Here is a 20,795-nt window from a genome sequence, read left to right on the forward strand (position 1 = left end):
TCTTCAGTGATTAAATGAATATCATAACATTAGTCAAAGGATAATGGTTAGTATATTGTAATTACAACACATTTCTACAACTTTAAAGACTTACCTTTCAAATTTTACATGTAGATAGTTCAACTTATTCTTCCTAGTTCGATAGTAATACCGAATCATGTCTTTTATCAATATTCTGGGCAAATATAAAAGAATAATAATAATTGGAAGATTCCCAGACTTTTCTTCTTCATATATTAGATAAACTTTCAAAACATAGATGAAATGATTTGAAACTAAGATTATATTTTTATTGTTTACAGCTTTTTAAGTCAATGGTAGAGGTCTACAAATTTCACAATCATCTGACCCACTTCGATACATGTTACTCAAGCATATTTTGATAATATTTGAGTCATTATTGATATGAGTACTCACTGGAATAGGAAGATTTTTTAAAGTTTGAGATTTTAATGTATAAACATCATGAAATGCGCAGAGTAAAATTTTAATTTAATATTTTAATGTATGCAGTAAACAACATCAAATCTTCTTAAAAAGCCTACTTGAATCCAGTTGACAGCATTTTCCCTATTGAGGCTGAACACAAAAAGCATGGCCCAAAGCGAAGTGAAGCCACTAACGATCAAATCTCTTTTAGCAAAAAAAATATTACCTGAAAATTTTACAGAAAATTCAATCCATCTGATTTATCATTTATTTGTAAAATATAGTTTAAAGCAAATCCACTAACCTACAAATCTTTATTGAAGAAAATATCACATGCTAATTTTATAAAAAATACAAAAAATCTCATATATTGTTCATTTGTAAAACTCGACAAACGTACCAAAGCCCAGAACACACAAAAAACCTCCAATGCATTATTATTTAGATGTCTAAAACAACTCCTACAAAAACCATCCGGATGTAATAGAATGTCAGGCGCTGTGGCTTAGTTGGTTAAAGTGCCTGTCTTGTAAACAGGAGATCCTGAGTTCGAATCTCAGCAGTGCCTTCTCCAAATCTGCCATATTTAATTGATATTAAAAAAGTATAAAGGTCTCTAAAATACAATGTAGGATAATTTAAATGTGTGTTAAATTACATGATAATATAAGTTGTTTATTGGATGTTAAAATGTAAATGGCATAGAATGTGCTTTTTTTCTTAATATTTCAGGCAATGTCAGTCTCTGAGACAAAAAAAACACCTGGTACTACAAGGCGCTGTGGCTTAGTTGGTTAAAGCGCCTGTCTAGTAAACAGGAGATCCTGAGTTTGAATCTCAGCAGTGCCTTACTATTTTTAAAAAGCATTATATGATAAAAAGATTTTTAAAAATACATAAAAGGTCTAGCAGGACATCAATAGTGAGAAGAGTAACAAATTGGGATACGATAGTTGCTGTATGCATACATACTTTAAAAAATAAAAGTAAAATCCTTCTTCAGTGATTAAATGAATATCATAACATTAGTCAAAGGATAATGGTTAGTATATTGTAATTACAACACATTTCTACAACTTTAAAGACTTACCTTTCAAATTTTACATGTAGATAGTTCAACTTATTCTTCCTAGTTCGATAGTAATACCGAATCATGTCTTTTATCAATATTCTGGGCAAATATAAAAGAATAATAATAATTGTAAGATTCCCAGACTTTTCTACTTCATATATTAGATAAACTTTCAAAACATAGATGAAATGATTTGAAACTAAGATTATATTTTTTTTGTTTACAGCTTTTTAAGTCAATGGTAGAGGTCTACAAATTTCACAATCATCTGACCCACTTCGATAGATGTTACTCAAGCATATTTTGATAATATTTGAGTCATTATTGATATGAGTACTCACTGGAATAGGAAGATTTTTTAAAGTTTGAGATTTTAATGTATAAACATCATGAAATGCGCAGAGTAAAATTTTAATTTAATATTTTAATGTATGCAGTAAACAACATCAAATCTTCTTAAAAAGCCTACTTGAATCCAGTTGACAGCATTTTCCCTATTGAGGCTGAACACAAAAAGCATGGCCCAAAGCGAAGTGAAGCCACTAACGATCAAATCTCTTTTAGCAAAAAAAATATTACCTGAAAATTTTACAGAAAATTCAATCCATCTGATTTATCATTTATTTGTAAAATATAGTTTAAAACAAATCCACTAACCTACAAATCTTTATTGAAGAAAATATCACATGCTAATTTTATAAAAAATACAAAAAATCTCATATATTGTTCATTTGTAAAACTCGACAAACGTACCAAAGCCCAGAACACACAAAAAACCTCCAATGCATTATTATTTAGATGTCTAAAACAACTCCTACAAAAACCATCCGGATGTAATGGAATGTCAGGCGCTGTGGCTTAGTTGGTTAAAGTGCCTGTCTTGTAAACAGGAGATCCTGAGTTCGAATCTCAGCAGTGCCTTCTCTAAATCTGTCATATTTAATTGATATTAAAAAAGAATAAAGGTCTCTAAAATACAATGTAGGATAATTTAAATCTGTGTTAAATTACATGATAATATAAGTTGTTTATTGGATGTTAAAATGTAAATGGCATAGAATGTGCTTTTTTTCTTAATATTTCAGGCCATGTCAGTCTCTGAGACCAAAAAAAACACCTGGTACTACAAGGCGCTGTGGCTTAGCTGGTTAAAGCGCCTGTCTAGTAAACAGGATATCCTGAGTTCGAATCTCAGCAGTGCCTTACTATTTTTAAAAAGCATTATATGATAAAAAGATTTTTAAAAATGCATAAAAGGTCTAGCAGGACATCAATAGTGAGAGGAGTAACAAATTGGGATAAGATAGTTGCTGTATGCATACGTACTTTAAAAAATAAAAGTAAAATCCTTCTTCAGTGATTAAATGAATATCATAACATTAGTCAAAGGATAATGGTTAGTATATTGTAATTACAACACATTTCTACAACTTTAAAGACTTACCTTCCAAATTTTACATGTAGATAGTTCAACTTATTCTTCCTAGTTCGATAGTAATACCGAATCATGTCTTTTATCAATATTCTGGGCAAATATAAAAGAATAATAATAATTGGAAGATTCCCAGACTTTTCTTCTTCATATATTAGATAAACTTTCAAAACATAGATGAAATGATTTGAAACTAAGATTATATTTTTGTTTGTTTACAGCTTTTTAAGTCAATGGTAGAGGTCTACAAATTTCACAATCATCTGACCCAATTCGATAGATGTTACTCAAGCATATTTTGATAATATTTGAGTCATTATTGATATGAGTACTCACTGGAATAGGAAGATTTTTTAAAGTTTGAGATTTTAATGTATAAACATCATGAATTGCGCAGAGTAAAATTTTAATTTAATATTTTAATGTATGCAGTAAACAACATCAAATCTTCTTAAAAAGCCTACTTGAATCCAGTTGACAGCATTTTCCCTATTGAGGCTGAACACAAAAAGCATGGCCCAAAGCGAAGTGAAGCCACTAACGATCAAATCTCTTTTAGCAAAAAAATATTACCTGAAAATTTTACAGAGAATTCAATCCATCTGATTTATAATTTATTTGTAATATATAGTTTAAAGCAAATCCACTAACCTACAAATCTTTATTGAAGAAAATATCACATGCTAATTTTATAAAAAATACAAAAAATCTCATATATTGTTCATTTGTAAAACTCGACAAACGTACCAAAGCCCAGAACACAAAAAACCTCCAATGCATTATTATTTAGATGTCTAAAACAACTCCTACAAAATCCATCCGGATGTAATTGAATGTCAGGTGCTGTGGCTTAGTTGGTTAAAGCGCCTGTCTTGTAAACAGGAGATCCTGAGTTCGAATCTCAGCAGTGCCTTCTCCAAATCTGCCATATTTAATTGATATTAAAAATTATAAAGGTCTATAAATTACAATGTAGGATAATTTAAATGTGTGTTAAATTACATGATAATATAAGTTGTTTATTGGATGTTAAAATGTAAATGGCATAGAATGTGCTTTTTTTCTTAATATTTCAGGCCATGTCAGTCTCTGAGACCAAAAAAAAAACACATGGTACTACAAGGCGCTGTGGCTTAGTTGGTTAAAGCGCCTGTCTAGTAAACAGGAGATCCTGAGTTCGAATCTCAGCAGTGCCTTACTATTTTTAAAAAGAATTATATGATAAAAAGATTTTTAAAAATGCATAAAAGGTCTAGCAGGACATCAATAGTGAGAAGAGTAACAAATTGGGATAAGATAGTTGCTGTATGCATACGTACTTTAAAAAATAAAAGTAAAATCCTTCTTCAGTGATTAAATGAATATATCATAACATTAGTCAAAGAATAATGGTTAGTATATTGTAATTACAACAAATTTCTACAACTTTAAAGACTTACCTTTCAAATTTTACATGTAGATAGTTCAACTTATTCTTCCTAGTTCGATAGTAATACCGAATCATGTCTTTTATCAATATTCTGGGCAAATATAAAAGAATAATAATAATTGGAAGATTCCCAGACGTTTCTTCTTCATATATTAGATAAACTTTCAAAACATAGATGAAATGATTTGAAACTAAGATTATATTTTTGTTTGTTTACAGCTTTTTAAGTCAATGGTAGAGGTCTACAAATTTCACAATCATCTGACCCACTTCGATAGATGTTACTCAAGCATATTTTGATAATATTTGAGTCATTATTGATATGAGTACTCACTGGAATAGGAAGATTTTTTAAAGTTTGAGATTTTAATGTATAAACATCATGAATTGCGCAGAGTAAAATTTTAATTTAATATTTTAATGTATGCAGTAAACAACATCAAATCTTCTTAAAAAGCCTACTTGAATCCAGTTGACAGCATTTTCCCTATTGAGGCTGAACACAAAAAGCATGGCCCAAAGCGAAGTGAAGCCACTAACGATCAAATCTCTTTTAGCAAAAAAAATATTACCTGAAAATTTTACAGAAAATTCAATCCATCTGATTTATCATTTATTTGTAAAATATAGTTTAAAGCAAATCCACTAACCTACAAATCTTTATTGAAGAAAATATCACATGCTAATTTTATAAAAAATACAAAAAATCTCATATATTGTTCATTTGTAAAACTCGACAAACGTACCATAGCCCAGAACACACAAAAAACCTCCAATGCATTATTATTTAGATGTCTAAAACAACTCCTACAAAAACCATCCGGATGTAATGGAATGTCAGGCGCTGTGGCTTAGTTGGTTAAAGTGCCTGTCTTGTAAACAGGAGATCCTGAGTTCGAATCTCAGCAGTGCCTTCTCCAAATCTGCCATATTTAATTGATATTAAAAATTATAAAGGTCTATAAAATACAATGTAGGATAATTTAAATGTGTGTTAAATTACATGATAATATAAGTTGTTTATTGGATGTTAAAATGTAAATGGCATAGAATGTGCTTTTTTTCTTAATATTTCAGGCCATGTCAGACTCTGAGACCAAAAAAAAAACACATGGTACTACAAGGCGCTGTGGCTTAGTTGGTTAAAGCGCCTGTCTAGTAAACAGGAGATCCTGAGTTCGAATCTCAGCAGTGCCTTACTATTTTTAAAAAGAATTATATGATAAAAAGATTTTTAAAAATGCATAAAAGGTCTAGCAGGACATCAATAGTGAGAAGAGTAACATATTGGGATAAGATAGTTGCTGTATGCATACGTACTTTAAAAAATAAAAGTAAAATCCTTCTTCAGTGATTAAATGAATATCATAACATTAGTCAAAGAATAATGGTTAGTATATTGTAATTACAACAAATTTCTACAACTTTAAAGACTTACCTTTCAAATTTTACATGTAGATAGTTCAACTTATTCTTCCTAGTTCGATAGTAATACCGAATCATGTCTTTTATCAATATTCTGGGCAAATATAAAAGAATAATAATAATTGGAAGATTCCCAGACGTTTCTTCTTCATATATTAGATAAACTTTCAAAACATAGATGAAATGATTTGAAACTAAGATTATATTTTTGTTTGTTTACAGCTTTTTAAGTCAATGGTAGAGGTCTACAAATTTCACAATCATCTGACCCACTTCGATAGATGTTACTCAAGCATATTTTGATAATATTTACAAAAAATCTCATATATCTGATTTATCATTTATTTGTAAAATATAGTTTAAAGCAAATCCACTAACCTACAAATCTTTATTGAAGAAAATATCACATGCTAATTTTATAAAAAATACAAAAAATCTCATATATTGTTCATTTGTAAAACTCGACAAACGTACCAAAGCCCAGAACACACAAAAAACCTCCAATGCATTATTATTTAGATGTCTAAAACAACTCCTACAAAAACCATCCGGATGTAATTGAATGTCAGGCGCTGTGGCTTAGTTGGTTAAAGTGCCTGTCTTGTAAACAGGAGATCCTGAGTTCGAATCTCAGCAGTGCCTTCTCTAAATCTGTCATATTTAATTGATATTAAAAAAGTATAAAGGTCTCTAAAATACAATGTAGGATAATTTAAATCTGTGTTAAATTACATGATAATATAAGTTGTTTATTGGATGTTAAAATGTAAATGGCATAGAATGTGCTTTTTTTCTTAATATTTCAGGCCATGTCAGTCTCTGAGACCAAAAAAAACACCTGGTACTACAAGTCGCTGTGGCTTAGCTGGTTAAAGCGCCTGTCTAGTAAACAGGATATCCTGAGTTCGAATCTCAGCAGTGCCTTACTATTTTTAAAAAGCATTATATGATAAAAAGGTTTTTAAAAATGCATAAAAGGTCTAGCAGGACATCAATAGTGAGAGGAGTAACAAATTGGGATAAGATAGTTGCTGTATGCATACGTACTTTAAAAAATAAAAGTAAAATCCTTCTTCAGTGATTAAATGAATATCATAACATTAGTCAAAGGATAATGGTTAGTATATTGTAATTACAACACATTTCTACAACTTTAAAGACTTACCTTCCAAATTTTACATGTAGATAGTTCAACTTATTCTTCCTAGTTCGATAGTAATACCGAATCATGTCTTTTATCAATATTCTGGGCAAATATAAAAGAATAATAATAATTGGAAGATTCCCAGACTTTTCTTCTTCATATATTAGATAAACTTTCAAAACATAGATGAAATGATTTGAAACTAAGATTATATTTTTGTTTGTTTACAGCTTTTTAAGTCAATGGTAGAGGTCTACAAATTTCACAATCATCTGACCCAATTCGATAGATGTTACTCAAGCATATTTTGATAATATTTGAGTCATTATTGATATGAGTACTCACTGGAATAGGAAGATTTTTTAAAGTTTGAGATTTTAATGTATAAACATCATGAATTGCGCAGAGTAAAATTTTAATTTAATATTTTAATGTATGCAGTAAACAACATCAAATCTTCTTAAAAAGCCTACTTGAATCCAGTTGACAGCATTTTCCCTATTGAGGCTGAACACAAAAAGCATGGCCCAAAGCGAAGTGAAGCCACTAACGATCAAATCTCTTTTAGCAAAAAAAAATATTACCTGAAAATTTTACAGAAAATTCAATCCATCTGATTTATCATTTATTTGTAAAATATAGTTTAAAGCAAATCCACTAACCTACAAATCTTTATTGAAGAAAATATCACATGCTAATTTTATAAAAAATACAAAAAATCTCATATATTGTTCATTTGTAAAACTCGACAAACGTACCAAAGCCCAGAACACACAAAAAACCTCCAATGCATTTTGGAACTACAAGGCGCTGTGGCTTAGTTGGTTAAAGTGCCTGTCTAGTAAACAGGAGATCCTGAGTTCGAATCTCAGCAGTGCCTTTCTATTTTTAAAAAGCATTATATGATAAAAAGATTTTTAAAAATGCATAAAAGGTCTAGCAGGACATCAATAGTGAGTAGAGTAACAAATTGGGATAAGATAGTTGCTGTATGCATACGTACTTTAAAAAATAAAAGTAAAATCCTTTTTCAGTGATTAAATGAATATCATAACATTAGTCAAAGGATAATGGTTAGTATATTGAAATTACAACACATTTCTACAACTTTAAAGACTTACATTTCAAATTTTACATGTAGATAGTTCAACTTATGCTTCCTAGTTCGATAGTAATACCGAATCATGTCTTTTATCAATATTCTGGGCAAATATAAAAGAATAATAATAATTGGAAGATTCCCAGACGTTTCTTCTTCATATATTAGATAAACTTTCAAAACATAGATGAAATGATTTGAAACTAAGATTATATTTTTGTTTGTTTACAGTTGACAGCATTTTCCCTATTGAGGCTGAACACAAAAAGCATGGCCCAAAGCGAAGTGAAGCCACTAACGATCAAATCTCTTTTAGCAAAAAAATATTACCTGAAAATTTTACAGAGAATTCAATCCATCTGATTTATCATTCATTTGTAAAATATAGTTTAAAGCAAATCCACTAACCTACAAATCTTTATTGAAGAAAATATCACATGCTAATTTTATAAAAAATACAAAAAATCTCATATATTGTTCATTTGTAAAACTCGACAAACGTACCAAAGCCCAGAACACACAAAAAACCTCCAATGCATTATTATTTAGATGTCTAAAACAACTCCTACAAAAACCATCCGGATGTAATTGAATGTCAGGCACTGTGGCTTAGTTGGTTAAAGCGCCTGTCTTGTAAACAGGAGATCCTGAGTTCGAATCTCAGCAGTGCCTTCTCCAAATCTGCCATATTTAATTGATATTAAAAAGTATAAAGGTCTATAAAATACAATGTAGGATAATTTAAATGTGTGTTAAATTACATGATAATATAAGTTGTTTATTGGATGTTAAAATGTAAATGGCATAGAATGTGCTTTTTTTCTTAATATTTCAGGCCATGTCAGTCTCTGAGACCAAAAAAAAACACCTGGTACTACAAGGCGCTGTGGCTTAGTTGGTTAAAGCGCCTGTCTAGTAAACAGGAGATCCTGAGTTCGAATCTCAGCAGTGCCTTACTATTTTTAAAAAGCATTATATGATAAAAAGATTTTTAAAAATGCATAAAAGGTCTAGCAGGACATCAATAGTGAGAAGAGTAACAAATTGGGATAAGATAGTTGCTGTATGCATACGTACTTTAAAAAATAAAAGTAAAATCCTTCTTCAGTGATTAAATATATATATCATAACATTAGTCAAAGGATAATGGTTAGTATATTGTAATTACAACAAATTTCTACAACTTTAAAGACTTACCTTTCAAATTTTACATGTAGATAGTTCAACTTATTCTTCCTAGTTCGATAGTAATACCGAATCATGTCTTTTATCAATATTCTGGGCAAATATAAAAGAATAATAATAATTGGAAGATTCCCAGACGTTTCTTCTTCATATATTAGATAAACTTTCAAAACATAGATGAAATGATTTGAAACTAAGATTATATTTTTGTTTGTTTACAGCTTTTTAAGTCAATGGTAGAGGTCTACAAATTTCACAATCATCTGACCCACTTCGATAGATGTTACTCAAGCATATTTTGATAATATTTGAGTCATTATTGATATGAGTACTCACTGGAATAGGAAGATTTTTTAAAGTTTGAGATTTTAATGTATAAACATCATGAATTGCGCAGAGTAAAATTTTAATTTAATATTTTAATGTATGCAGTAAACAACATCAAATCTTCTTAAAAAGCCTACTTGAATCCAGTTGACAGCATTTTCCCTATTGAGGCTGAACACAAAAAGCATGGCCCAAAGCGAAGTGAAGCCACTAACGATCAAATCTCTTTTAGCAAAAAAAATATTACCTGAAAATTTTACAGAAAATTCAATCCATCTGATTTATCATTTATTTGTAAAATATAGTTTAAAGCAAATCCACTAACCTACAAATCTTTATTGAAGAAAATATCACATGCTAATTTTATAAAAAATACAAAAAATCTCATATATTGTTCATTTGTAAAACTCGACAAACGTACCAAAGCCCAGAACACACAAAAAACCTCCAATGCATTATTATTTAGATGTCTAAAACAACTCCTACAAAAACCATCCGGATGTAATGGAATGTCAGGCGCTGTGGCTTAGTTGGTTAAAGTGCCTGTCTTGTAAACAGGAGATCCTGAGTTCGAATCTCAGCAGTGCCTTCTCTAAATCTGTCATATTTAATTGATATTAAAAAAGTATAAAGGTCTCTAAAATACAATGTAGGATAATTTAAATGTGTGTTAAATTACATGATAATATAAGTTGTTTATTGGATGTTAAAATGTAAATGGCATAGAATGTGCTTTTTTTCTTAATATTTCAGGCCATGTCAGTCTCTGAGACCAAAAAAAACACCTGGTACTACAAGGCGCTGTGGCTTAGTTGGTTAAAGCGCCTGTCTAGTAAACAGGAGATCCTGAGTTCGAATCTCAGCAGTGCCTTACTATTTTTAAAAAGCATTATATGATAAAAAGATTTTTAAAAATGCATAAAAGGTCTAGCAGGACATCAATAGTGAGAGAGTAACAAATTGGGATAAGATAGTTGCTGTATGCATACGTACTTTAAAAAATAAAAGTAAAATCCTTCTTCAGTGATTAAATGAATATCATAACATTAGTCAAAGGATAATGGTTAGTATATTGTAATTACAACACATTTCTACAACTTTAAAGACTTACCTTTCAAATTTTACATGTAGATAGTTCAACTTATTCTTCCTAGTTCGATAGTAATACCGAATCATGTCTTTTATCAATATTCTGGGCAAATATAAAAGAATAATAATAATTGGAAGATTCCCAGACGTTTCTTCTTAATATGTTAGATAAACTTTCAAAACATAGATGAAATGATTTGAAACTAAGATTATATTTTTGTTTGTTTACAGCTTTTTAAGTCAATGGTAGAGGTCTACAAATTTCACAATCATCTGACCCACTTCGATAGATGTTACTCAAGCATATTTTGATAAAAGTTGAATCATTATTGATATGAGTACTCACTGGAATAGGAAGATTTTTTAAAGTTTGAGATTTTAATGTATAAACATCATGAATTGCGCAGAGTAAAATTTTAATTTAATATTTTAATGTATGCAATAAACAACATCAAATCTTCTTAAAAAGCCTACTTGAATCCAGTTGACAGCATTTTCCCTATTGAGGCTGAACACAAAAAGCATGGCCCAAAGCGAAGTGAAGCCACTAACGATCAAATCTCTTTTAGCAAAAAAAATATTACCTGAAAATTTTACAGAAAATTCAATCCATCTGATGTATCATTCATTTGTAAAATATAGTTTAAAGCAAATCCACTAACCTACAAATCTTTATTGAAGAAAATATCACATGCTAATTTTATAAAAAATACAAAAAATCTCATATATTGTTCATTTGTAAAACTCGACAAACGTACCAAAGCCCAGAACACACAGAAAACCTCCAATGCATTATTATTTAGATGTCTAAAACAACTCCTACAAAAACCATCCGGATGTAATTGAATGTCAGGCGCTGTGGCTTAGTTGGTTAAAGCGCCTGTCTTGTAAACAGGAGATCTTGAGCTCGAATCTCAGCAGTGCCTTTTCTAAATCTGTCATATTTAATTGATATTAAAAAAGTATAAAGGTCTCTAAAATACAATGTAGGATAATTAAAATGTGTGTTAAATTACATGATAATATAAGTTGTTTATTGGATGTTAAAATGTAAATGGCATAGAATGTGCTTTTTTTCTTAATATTTCAGGCCATGTCAGTCTCTGAGACCAAAAAAAACACCTGGTACTACAAGGCGCTGTGGCTTAGTTGGTTAAAGCGCCTGTCTAGTAAACAGGAGATCCTGAGTTCGAATCTCAGCAGTGCCTTTCTATTTTTAAAAAGCATTATATGATAAAAAGATTTTTAAAAATGCATAAAAGGTCTAGCAGGACATCAATAGTGAGAAGAGTAACAAATTGGGATAAGATAGTTGCTGTATGCATACGTACTTTAAAAAATAAAAGTAAAATCCTTCTTCAGTGATTAAATGAATATCATAACATTAGTCAAAGGATAATGGTTAGTATATTGTAATTACAACACATTTCTACAACTTTAAAGACTTACCTTTCAAATTTTACATGTAGATTGTTCAACTTATTCTTCCTAGTTCGATAGTAATACCGAATTATGTCTTTTATCAATATTCTGGGCAAATATAAAAGAATAATAATAATTGGAAGATTCCCAGACGTTTCTTCTTAATATATTAGATAAACTTTCAAAACATAGATGAAATGATTTGAAACTAAGATTATATTTTTGTTTGTTTACAGCTTTTTAAGTCAATGGTAGAGGTCTACAAATTTCACAATCATCTGACCCACTTCGATAGATGTTACTCAAGCATATTTTGATAAAAGTTGAGTCATTATTGATATGAGTACTCACTGGAATAGGAAGATTTTTTAAAGTTTGAGATTTTAATGTATAAACATCATGAATTGCGCAGAGTAAAATTTTAATTTAATATTTTAATGTATGCAGTAAACAACATCAAATCTTCTTAAAAAGCCTACTTGAATCCAGTTGACAGCATTTTCCCTATTGAGGCTGAACACAAAAAGCATGGCCCAAAGCGAAGTGAAGCCACTAACGATCAAATCTCTTTTAGCAAAAAAAATATTACCTGAAAATTTTACAGAAAATTCAATCTATCTGATTTATCATTTATTTGTAAAATATAGTTTAAAGCAAATCCACTAACCTACAAATCTTTATTGAAGAAAATATCACATGCTAATTTTATAAAAAATACAAAAAATCTCATATATTGTTCATTTGTAAAACTCGACAAACGTACCAAAGCCCAGAACACACAAAAAACCTCCAATGCATTTTTATTTAGATGTCTAAAACAACTCCTACAAAAACCATCCGGATATAATTGAATGACAGGCGCTGTGGCTTAGTTGGTTAAAGCGCCTGTCTAGTAAACAGGAGATCCTGAGTTCGAATCTCAGCAGTGCCTTCTCCAAGAATGTGCTTTTTTTCTTAATATTTCAGGCCATGTCAGTCTCTGAGACCAAAAAAAACACCTGGTACTACAAGGCGCTGTGGCTTATTTGGTTAAAGCGCCTGTCTAGTAAACAGGAGATCCTGAGTTCGAATCTCAGCAGTGCCGTACTATTTTTAAAAAGCATTATATGATAAAAAGATTTTTAAAAATGCATAAAAGGTCTAGCAGGACATCAATTGTGAGAAGAGTAACAAATTGGGATAAGATAGTTGCTGTATGCATACGTACTTTAAAAAATAAAAGTAAAATCCTTCTTCAGCGATTAAATGAATATCATAACATTAGTCAAAGGATAATGGTTAGTATATTGTAATTACAACACATTTCTACAACTTTAAAGACTTACCTTTCAAATTTTACATGTAGATAGTTCAACTTATTCTTCCTAGTTCGATAGTAATACTGAATCATGTCTTTTATCAATATTCTGGGCAAATATAAAAGAATAATAATAATTGGAAGATTCCCAGACGTTTCTTCTAAGATTATATTTTTGTTTGTTTACAGCTTTTTAAGTCAATGGTAGAGGTCTACAAATTTCACAATCATCTGACCCACTTCGATAGATGTTACTCAAGCATATTTTGATAAAAGTTGAATCATTATTGATATGAGTACTCACTGGAATAGGAAGATTTTTTAAAGTTTGAGATTTTAATGTATAAACATCATGAATTGCGCAGAGTAAAATTTTAATTTAATATTTTAATGTATGCAGTAAACAACATCAAATCTTTTTAAAAAGCCTACTTGAATCCAGTTGACAGCATTTTCCCTATTGAGGCTGAACACAAAAAGCATGGCCCAAAGCGAAGTGAAGCCACTAACGATCAAATCTCTTTTAGCAAAAAAAATATTACCTGAAAATTTTACAGAAAATTCAATCTATCTGATTTATCATTTATTTGTAAAATATAGTTTAAAGCAAATCCACTAACCTACAAATCTTTATTGAAGAAAATATCACATGCTAATTTTATAAAAAATACAAAAAATCTCATATATTGTTCATTTGTAAAACTCGACAAACGTACCAAAGCCCAGAACACACAAAAAACCTCCAATGCATTATTATTTAGATGTCTAAAACAACTCCTACAAAAACCATCCGGATGTAATTGAATGTCAGGCGCTGTGGCTTAGTTGGTTAAAGCGCCTGTCTTGTAAACAGGATATCCTGAGTTCGAATCTCAGCAGTGCCTTCTCTAAATCTGTCATATTTAATTAATATTAAAAAAGTATAAAGGTCTCTAAAATACAATGTAGGATAATTAAAATGTGTGTTAAATTACATGATAATATAAATTGTTTATTGGATGTTAAAATGTAAATGGCATAGAATGTACTTTTTTTCTTAATATTTCAGGCCATGTCAGTCTCTGAGACCAAAAAAAAACACCTGGTACTACAAGGCGCTGTGGCTTAGTTGGTTAAAGCGCCTGTCTAGTAAACAGGAGATCCTGAGTTCGAATCTCAGCAGTGCCTTTCTATTTTTAAAAAGCATTATATGATAAAAAGATTTTTAAAAATGCATAAAAGGTCTAGCAGGACATCAATAGTGAGAAGAGTAACAAATTGGGATAAGATAGTTGCTGTATGCATACGTACTTTAAAAAATAAAAGTAAAATCCTTCTTCAGTGATTAAATGAATATCATAACATTAGTCAAAGGATAATGGTTAGTATATTGTAATTACAACACATTTCTACAACTTTAAAGACTTACCTTTGAAATTTTACATGTAGATTGTTCAACTTATTCTTCCTAGTTCGATAGTAATACCGAATCATGTCTTTTATCAATATTCTGGGCAAATATAAAAGAATAATAATAATTGGAAGATTCCCAGACGTTTCTTCTTAATATGTTAGATAAACTTTCAAAACATAGGTGAAATGATTTGAAACTAAGATTATATTTTTGTTTGTTTACAGCTTTTTAAGTCAATGGTAGAGGTCTACAAATTTCACAATCATCTGACCCACTTCGATAGATGTTACTCAAGCATATTTTGATAAAAGTTGAATCATTATTGATATGAGTACTCACTGGAATAGGAAGATTTTTTAAAGTTTGAGATTTTAATGTATAAACATCATGAATTGCGCAGAGTAAAATTTTAATTTAATATTTTAATGTATGCAGTAAACAACATCAAATCTTCTTAAAAAGCCTACTTGAATCCAGTTGACAGCATTTTCCCTATTGAGGCTGAACACAAAAAGCATGGCCCAAAGCGAAGTGAAGCCACTAACGATCAAATCTCTTTTAGCAAAAAAAATATTACCTGAAAATTTTACAGAAAATTCAATCTATCTGATTTATCATTTATTTGTAAAATATAGTTTAAAGCAAATCCACTAACCTACAAATCTTTATTGAAGAAAATATCACATGCTAATTTTATAAAAAATACAAAAAATCTCATATATTGTTCATTTGTAAAACTCGACAAACGTACCAAAGCCCAGAACACACAAAAAACCTCCAATGCATTATTATTTAGATGTCTAAAACAACTCCTACAAAAACCATCCGGATGTAATTGAATGTCAGGCGCTGTGGCTTAGTTGGTTAAAGCGCCTGTCTTGTAAACAGGAGATCCTGAGTTCGAATCTCAGCAGTGCCTTCTCTAAATCTGTCATATTTAATTGATATTAAAAAAGTATAAAGGTCTCTAAAATACAATGTAGGATAATTAAAATGTGTGTTAAATTACATGATAATATAAATTGTTTATTGGATGTTAAAATGTAAATGGCATAGAATGTGCTTTTTTTCTTAATATTTCAGGCCATGTCAGTCTCTGAGACCAAAAAAAAACACCTGGTACTACAAGGCGCTGTGGCTTAGTTGGTTAAAGCGCCTGTCTAGTAAACAGGAGATCCTGAGTTCGAATCTCAGCAGTGCCTTTCTATTTTTAAAAAGCATTATATGATAAAAAGATTTTTAAAAATGCATAAAAGGTCTAGCAGGACATCAATAGTGAGTAGAGTAACAAATTGGGATAAGATAGTTGCTGTATGCATACGTACTTTAAAAAATAAAAGTAAAATCCTTCTTCAGTGATTAAATGAATATCATAACATTAGTCAAAGGATAATGGTTAGTATATTGTAATTACAACACATTTCTACAACTTTAAAGACTTACCTTTCAAATTTTACATGTAGATAGTTCAACTTATTCTTCCTAGTTCGATAGTAATACCGAATCATGTCTTTTATCAATATTCTGGGCAAATATAAAAGAATAATAATAATTGGAAGATTCCCAGACGTTTCTTCTTAATATGTTAGATAAACTTTCAAAACATAGATGAAATGATTTGAAACTAAGATTATATTTTTGTTTGTTTACAGCTTTTTAAGTCAATGGTAGAGGTCTACAAATTTCACAATCATCTGACCCACTTCGATAGATGTTACTCAAGCATATTTTGATAAAAGTTGAGTCATTATTGATATGAGTACTCACTGGAATAGGAAGATTTTTTAAAGTTTGAGATTTTAATGTATAAACATCATGAATTGCGCAGAGTAAAATTTTAATTTAATATTTTAATGTATGCAGTAAACAACATCAAATCTTCTTAAAAAGCCTACTTGAATCCAGTTGACAGCATTTTCCCTATTGAGGCTGAACACAAAAAGCATGGCCCAAAGCGAAGTGAAGCCACTAACGATCAAATCTCTTTTAGCAAAAAAAATATTACCTGAAAATTTTACAGAAAATTCAATCTATCTGATTTATCATTTATTTGTAAAATATAGTTTAAAGCAAATCCACTAACCTACAAATCTTTATTGAAGAAAATATCACATGCTAATTTTATAAAAAATACAAAAAATCTCATATATTGTTCATTTGTAAAACTCGACAAACGTACCAAAGCCCAGAACACACAAAAAACCTCCAATGCATTATTATTTAGATGTCTAAAACAACTCCTACAAAAACCATCCGGATGTAATTGAATGTCAGGCGCTGTGGCTTAGTTGGTTAAAGCGCCTGTCTTGTAAACAGGAGATCCTGAGTTCGAATCTCAGCAGTGCCTTCTCTAAATCTGTCATATTTAATTAATATTAAAAAAGTATAAAGGTCTCTAAAATACAATGTAGGATAATTAAAATGTGTGTTAAATTACATGATAATATAAGTTGTTTATTGGATGTTAAAATGTAAATGGCATAGAATGTGCTTTTTTTCTTAATATTTCAGGCCATGTCAGTCTCTGAGACCAAAAAAAACACCTGGTACTACAAGGCGCTGTGGCTTAGTTGGTTAAAGCGCCTGTCTAGTAAACAGGAGATCCTGAGTTCGAATCTCAGCAGTGCCTTTCTATTTTTAAAAAGCATTATATGATAAAAAGATTTTTAAAAATGCATAAAAGGTCTAGCAGGACATCAATAGTGAGAAGAGTAACAAATTGGGATAAGATAGTTGCTGTATGCATACGTACTTTAAAAAATAAAAGTAAAATCCTTCTTCAGTGATTAAATGAATATCATAACATTAGTCAAAGGATAATGGTTAGTATATTGTAATTACAACACATTTCTACAACTTTAAAGACTTACCTTTCAAATTTTACATGTAGATTGTTCAACTTATTCTTCCTAGTTCGATAGTAATACCGAATCATGTCTTTTATCAATATTCTGGGCAAATATAAAAGAATAATAATAATTGGAAGATTCCCAGACGTTTCTTCTTAATATGTTAGATAAACTTTCAAAACATAGATGAAATGATTTGAAACTAAGATTATATTTTTGTTTGTTTACAGCTTTTTAAGTCAATGGTAGAGGTCTACAAATTTCACAATCATCTGACCCACTTCGATAGATGTTACTCAAGCATATTTTGATAAAAGTTGAATCATTATTGATATGAGTACTCACTGGAATAGGAAGATTTTTTAAAGTTTGAGATTTTAATGTATAAACATCATGAATTGCGCAGAGTAAAATTTTAATTTAATATTTTAATGTATGCAGTAAACAACATCAAATCTTTTTAAAAAGCCTACTTGAATCCAGTTGACAGCATTTTCCCTATTGAGGCTGAACACAAAAAGCATGGCCCAAAGCGAAGTGAAGCCACTAACGATCAAATCTCTTTTAGCAAAAAAAATATTACCTGAAAATTTTACAGAAAATTCAATCTATCTGATTTATCATTTATTTGTAAAATATAGTTTAAAGCAAATCCACTAACCTACAAATCTTTATTGAAGAAAATATCACATGCTAATTTTATAAAAAATACAAAAAATCTCATATATTGTTCATTTGTAAAACTCGACAAACGTACCAAAGCCCAGAACACACAAAAAACCTCCAATGCATTATTATTTAGATGTCTAAAACAACTCCTACAAAAACCATCCGGTTGTAATTGAATGTCAGGCGCTGTGGCTTAGTTGGTTAAAGCGCCTGTCTTGTAAACAGGATATCCTGAGTTCGAATCTCAGCAGTGCCTTCTCTAAATCTGTCATGTTTAATTGATATTAAAAAAGTATAAAGGTCTCTATAATACATTGTAGGATAATTAAAATGTGTGTTGAATTACATGATAATATAAGTTGTTTATTGGATGTTAAAATGTAAATGGCATAGAATGTGCTTTTTTTCTTAATATTTCAGGCCATGTCAGTCTCTGAGACCAAAAAAAACACCTGGTACTACAAGGCGCTGTGGCTTAGTTGGTTAAAGCGCCTGTCTAGTAAACAGGAGATCCTGAGTTCGAATCTCAGCAGTGCCTTTCTATTTTTAAAAAGCATTATATGATAAAAAGATTTTTAAAAATGCATAAAAGGTCTAGCAGGACATCAATAGTGAGAAGAGTAACAAATTGGGATAAGATAGTTGCTGTATGCATACGTACTTTAAAAAATAAAAGTAAAATCCTTCTTCAGTGATTAAATGAATATCATAACATTAGTCAAAGGATAATGGTTAGTATATTGTAATTACAACACATTTCTACAACTTTAAAGACTTACCTTTCAAATTTTACATGTAGATTGTTCAACTTATTCTTCCTAGTTCGATAGTAATACCGAATCATGTCTTTTATCAATATTCTGGGCAAATATAAAAGAATAATAATAATTGGAAGATTCCCAGACGTTTCTTCTTAATATGTTAGATAAACTTTCAAAACATAGATGAAATGATTTGAAACTAAGATTATATTTTTGTTTGTTTACAGCTTTTTAAGTCAATGGTAGAGGTCTACAAATTTCACAATCATCTGACCCACTTCGATAGATGTTACTCAAGCATATTTTGATAAAAGTTGAATCATTATTGATATGAGTACTCACTGGAATAGGAAGATTTTTTAAAGTTTGAGATTTTAATGTATAAACATCATGAATTGCGCAGAGTAAAATTTTAATTTAATATTTTAATGTATGCAGTAAACAACATCAAATCTTTTTAAAAAGCCTACTTGAATCCAGTTGACAGCATTTTCCCTATTGAGGCTGAACACAAAAAGCATGGCCCAAAGCGAAGTGAAGCCACTAACGATCAAATCTCTTTTAGCAAAAAAAATATTACCTGAAAATTTTACAGAAAATTCAATCTATCTGATTTATCATTTATTTGTAAAATATAGTTTAAAGCAAATCCACTAACCTACAAATCTTTATTGAAGAAAATATCACATGCTAATTTTATAAAAAATACAAAAAATCTCATATATTGTTCATTTGTAAAACTCGACAAACGTACCAAAGCCCAGAACACACAAAAAACCTCCAATGCATTATTATTTAGATGTCTAAAACAACTCCTACAAAAACCATCCGGTTGTAATTGAATGTCAGGCGCTGTGGCTTAGTTGGTTAAAGCGCCTGTCTTGTAAACAGGATATCCTGAGTTCGAATCTCAGCAGTGCCTTCTCTAAATCTGTCATGTTTAATTGATATTAAAAAAGTATAAAGGTCTCTATAATACATTGTAGGATAATTAAAATGTGTGTTGAATTACATGATAATATAAGTTGTTTATTGGATGTTAAAATGTAAATGGCATAGAATGTGCTTTTTTTCTTAATATTTCAGGCCATGTCAGTCTCTGAGACCAAAAAAAAACACCTGGTACTACAAGGCGCTGTGGCTTAGTTGGTTAAAGCGCCTGTCTAGTAAACAGGAGATCCTGAGTTCGAATCTCAGCAGTGCCTTTCTATTTTTAAAAAGCATTATATGATAAAAAGATTTTTAAAAATGCATAAAAGGTCTAGCAGGACATCAATAGTGAGAAGAGTAACAAATTGGGATAAGATAGTTGCTGTATGCATACGTACTTTAAAAAATAAAAGTAAAATCCTTCTTCAGTGATTAAATGAATATCATAACATTAGTCAAAGGATAATGGTTAGTATATTGTAATTACAACACATTTCTACAACTTTAAAGACTTACCTTTCAAATTTTACATGTAGATTGTTCAACTTATTCTTCCTAGTTCGATAGTAATACCGAATTATGTCTTTTATCAATATTCTGGGCAAATATAAAAGAATAATAATAATTGGAAGATTCCCAGACGTTTCTTCTTAATATGTTAGATAAACTTTCAAAACATAGATGAAATGATTTGAAACTAAGATTATATTTTTGTTTGTTTACAGCTTTTTAAGTCAATGGTAGAGGTCTACAAATTTCACAATCATCTGACCCACTTCGATAGATGTTACTCAAGCATATTTTGATAAAAGTTGAATCATTATTGATATGAGTACTCACTGG

The 20,795-nt window shown here is 30.0% G+C and overlaps 24 non-coding genes across 24 annotated transcripts; all 24 read left to right on the forward strand.

The window, feature by feature from the left end:
• Nucleotides 1-923: 923 nt before the first annotated feature.
• On the forward strand, nucleotides 924-997 carry TRNAT-UGU (transfer RNA threonine (anticodon UGU)). The gene has a single exon. It is a non-coding gene; the product is annotated as a tRNA-Thr (tRNA).
• A 1,351-nt stretch (nucleotides 998-2,348) lies between these two features.
• TRNAT-UGU (transfer RNA threonine (anticodon UGU)) lies at nucleotides 2,349-2,422 on the forward strand. The gene has a single exon. It is a non-coding gene; the product is annotated as a tRNA-Thr (tRNA).
• A 1,350-nt stretch (nucleotides 2,423-3,772) lies between these two features.
• On the forward strand, nucleotides 3,773-3,846 carry TRNAT-UGU (transfer RNA threonine (anticodon UGU)). The gene has a single exon. It is a non-coding gene; the product is annotated as a tRNA-Thr (tRNA).
• A 209-nt stretch (nucleotides 3,847-4,055) lies between these two features.
• TRNAT-AGU (transfer RNA threonine (anticodon AGU)) lies at nucleotides 4,056-4,129 on the forward strand. Its single transcript has one exon. It is a non-coding gene; the product is annotated as a tRNA-Thr (tRNA).
• Nucleotides 4,130-5,202: 1,073 nt separating this feature from the next.
• TRNAT-UGU (transfer RNA threonine (anticodon UGU)) lies at nucleotides 5,203-5,276 on the forward strand. Its single transcript has one exon. It is a non-coding gene; the product is annotated as a tRNA-Thr (tRNA).
• Nucleotides 5,277-5,485: 209 nt separating this feature from the next.
• Nucleotides 5,486-5,559, forward strand: TRNAT-AGU (transfer RNA threonine (anticodon AGU)). The gene has a single exon. It is a non-coding gene; the product is annotated as a tRNA-Thr (tRNA).
• Nucleotides 5,560-6,355: 796 nt separating this feature from the next.
• Nucleotides 6,356-6,429, forward strand: TRNAT-UGU (transfer RNA threonine (anticodon UGU)). The gene has a single exon. It is a non-coding gene; the product is annotated as a tRNA-Thr (tRNA).
• A 1,308-nt stretch (nucleotides 6,430-7,737) lies between these two features.
• Nucleotides 7,738-7,811, forward strand: TRNAT-AGU (transfer RNA threonine (anticodon AGU)). Its single transcript has one exon. It is a non-coding gene; the product is annotated as a tRNA-Thr (tRNA).
• An 817-nt stretch (nucleotides 7,812-8,628) lies between these two features.
• TRNAT-UGU (transfer RNA threonine (anticodon UGU)) lies at nucleotides 8,629-8,702 on the forward strand. Its single transcript has one exon. It is a non-coding gene; the product is annotated as a tRNA-Thr (tRNA).
• Nucleotides 8,703-8,910: 208 nt separating this feature from the next.
• On the forward strand, nucleotides 8,911-8,984 carry TRNAT-AGU (transfer RNA threonine (anticodon AGU)). The gene has a single exon. It is a non-coding gene; the product is annotated as a tRNA-Thr (tRNA).
• Nucleotides 8,985-10,057: 1,073 nt separating this feature from the next.
• On the forward strand, nucleotides 10,058-10,131 carry TRNAT-UGU (transfer RNA threonine (anticodon UGU)). The gene has a single exon. It is a non-coding gene; the product is annotated as a tRNA-Thr (tRNA).
• Nucleotides 10,132-10,339: 208 nt separating this feature from the next.
• On the forward strand, nucleotides 10,340-10,413 carry TRNAT-AGU (transfer RNA threonine (anticodon AGU)). The gene has a single exon. It is a non-coding gene; the product is annotated as a tRNA-Thr (tRNA).
• Nucleotides 10,414-11,765: 1,352 nt separating this feature from the next.
• TRNAT-AGU (transfer RNA threonine (anticodon AGU)) lies at nucleotides 11,766-11,839 on the forward strand. Its single transcript has one exon. It is a non-coding gene; the product is annotated as a tRNA-Thr (tRNA).
• A 1,071-nt stretch (nucleotides 11,840-12,910) lies between these two features.
• On the forward strand, nucleotides 12,911-12,984 carry TRNAT-AGU (transfer RNA threonine (anticodon AGU)). The gene has a single exon. It is a non-coding gene; the product is annotated as a tRNA-Thr (tRNA).
• A 1,176-nt stretch (nucleotides 12,985-14,160) lies between these two features.
• TRNAT-UGU (transfer RNA threonine (anticodon UGU)) lies at nucleotides 14,161-14,234 on the forward strand. The gene has a single exon. It is a non-coding gene; the product is annotated as a tRNA-Thr (tRNA).
• Nucleotides 14,235-14,443: 209 nt separating this feature from the next.
• On the forward strand, nucleotides 14,444-14,517 carry TRNAT-AGU (transfer RNA threonine (anticodon AGU)). The gene has a single exon. It is a non-coding gene; the product is annotated as a tRNA-Thr (tRNA).
• A 1,071-nt stretch (nucleotides 14,518-15,588) lies between these two features.
• On the forward strand, nucleotides 15,589-15,662 carry TRNAT-UGU (transfer RNA threonine (anticodon UGU)). Its single transcript has one exon. It is a non-coding gene; the product is annotated as a tRNA-Thr (tRNA).
• A 209-nt stretch (nucleotides 15,663-15,871) lies between these two features.
• TRNAT-AGU (transfer RNA threonine (anticodon AGU)) lies at nucleotides 15,872-15,945 on the forward strand. Its single transcript has one exon. It is a non-coding gene; the product is annotated as a tRNA-Thr (tRNA).
• A 1,071-nt stretch (nucleotides 15,946-17,016) lies between these two features.
• On the forward strand, nucleotides 17,017-17,090 carry TRNAT-UGU (transfer RNA threonine (anticodon UGU)). The gene has a single exon. It is a non-coding gene; the product is annotated as a tRNA-Thr (tRNA).
• Nucleotides 17,091-17,298: 208 nt separating this feature from the next.
• TRNAT-AGU (transfer RNA threonine (anticodon AGU)) lies at nucleotides 17,299-17,372 on the forward strand. Its single transcript has one exon. It is a non-coding gene; the product is annotated as a tRNA-Thr (tRNA).
• Nucleotides 17,373-18,443: 1,071 nt separating this feature from the next.
• Nucleotides 18,444-18,517, forward strand: TRNAT-UGU (transfer RNA threonine (anticodon UGU)). The gene has a single exon. It is a non-coding gene; the product is annotated as a tRNA-Thr (tRNA).
• A 208-nt stretch (nucleotides 18,518-18,725) lies between these two features.
• On the forward strand, nucleotides 18,726-18,799 carry TRNAT-AGU (transfer RNA threonine (anticodon AGU)). The gene has a single exon. It is a non-coding gene; the product is annotated as a tRNA-Thr (tRNA).
• A 1,071-nt stretch (nucleotides 18,800-19,870) lies between these two features.
• Nucleotides 19,871-19,944, forward strand: TRNAT-UGU (transfer RNA threonine (anticodon UGU)). Its single transcript has one exon. It is a non-coding gene; the product is annotated as a tRNA-Thr (tRNA).
• Nucleotides 19,945-20,153: 209 nt separating this feature from the next.
• TRNAT-AGU (transfer RNA threonine (anticodon AGU)) lies at nucleotides 20,154-20,227 on the forward strand. The gene has a single exon. It is a non-coding gene; the product is annotated as a tRNA-Thr (tRNA).
• Nucleotides 20,228-20,795: the final 568 nt, after the last annotated feature.

This window comes from Bombina bombina, chromosome 4 (assembly GCF_027579735.1).
Source record: "Bombina bombina isolate aBomBom1 chromosome 4, aBomBom1.pri, whole genome shotgun sequence".
Taxonomy (NCBI): domain Eukaryota; kingdom Metazoa; phylum Chordata; class Amphibia; order Anura; family Bombinatoridae; genus Bombina; species Bombina bombina.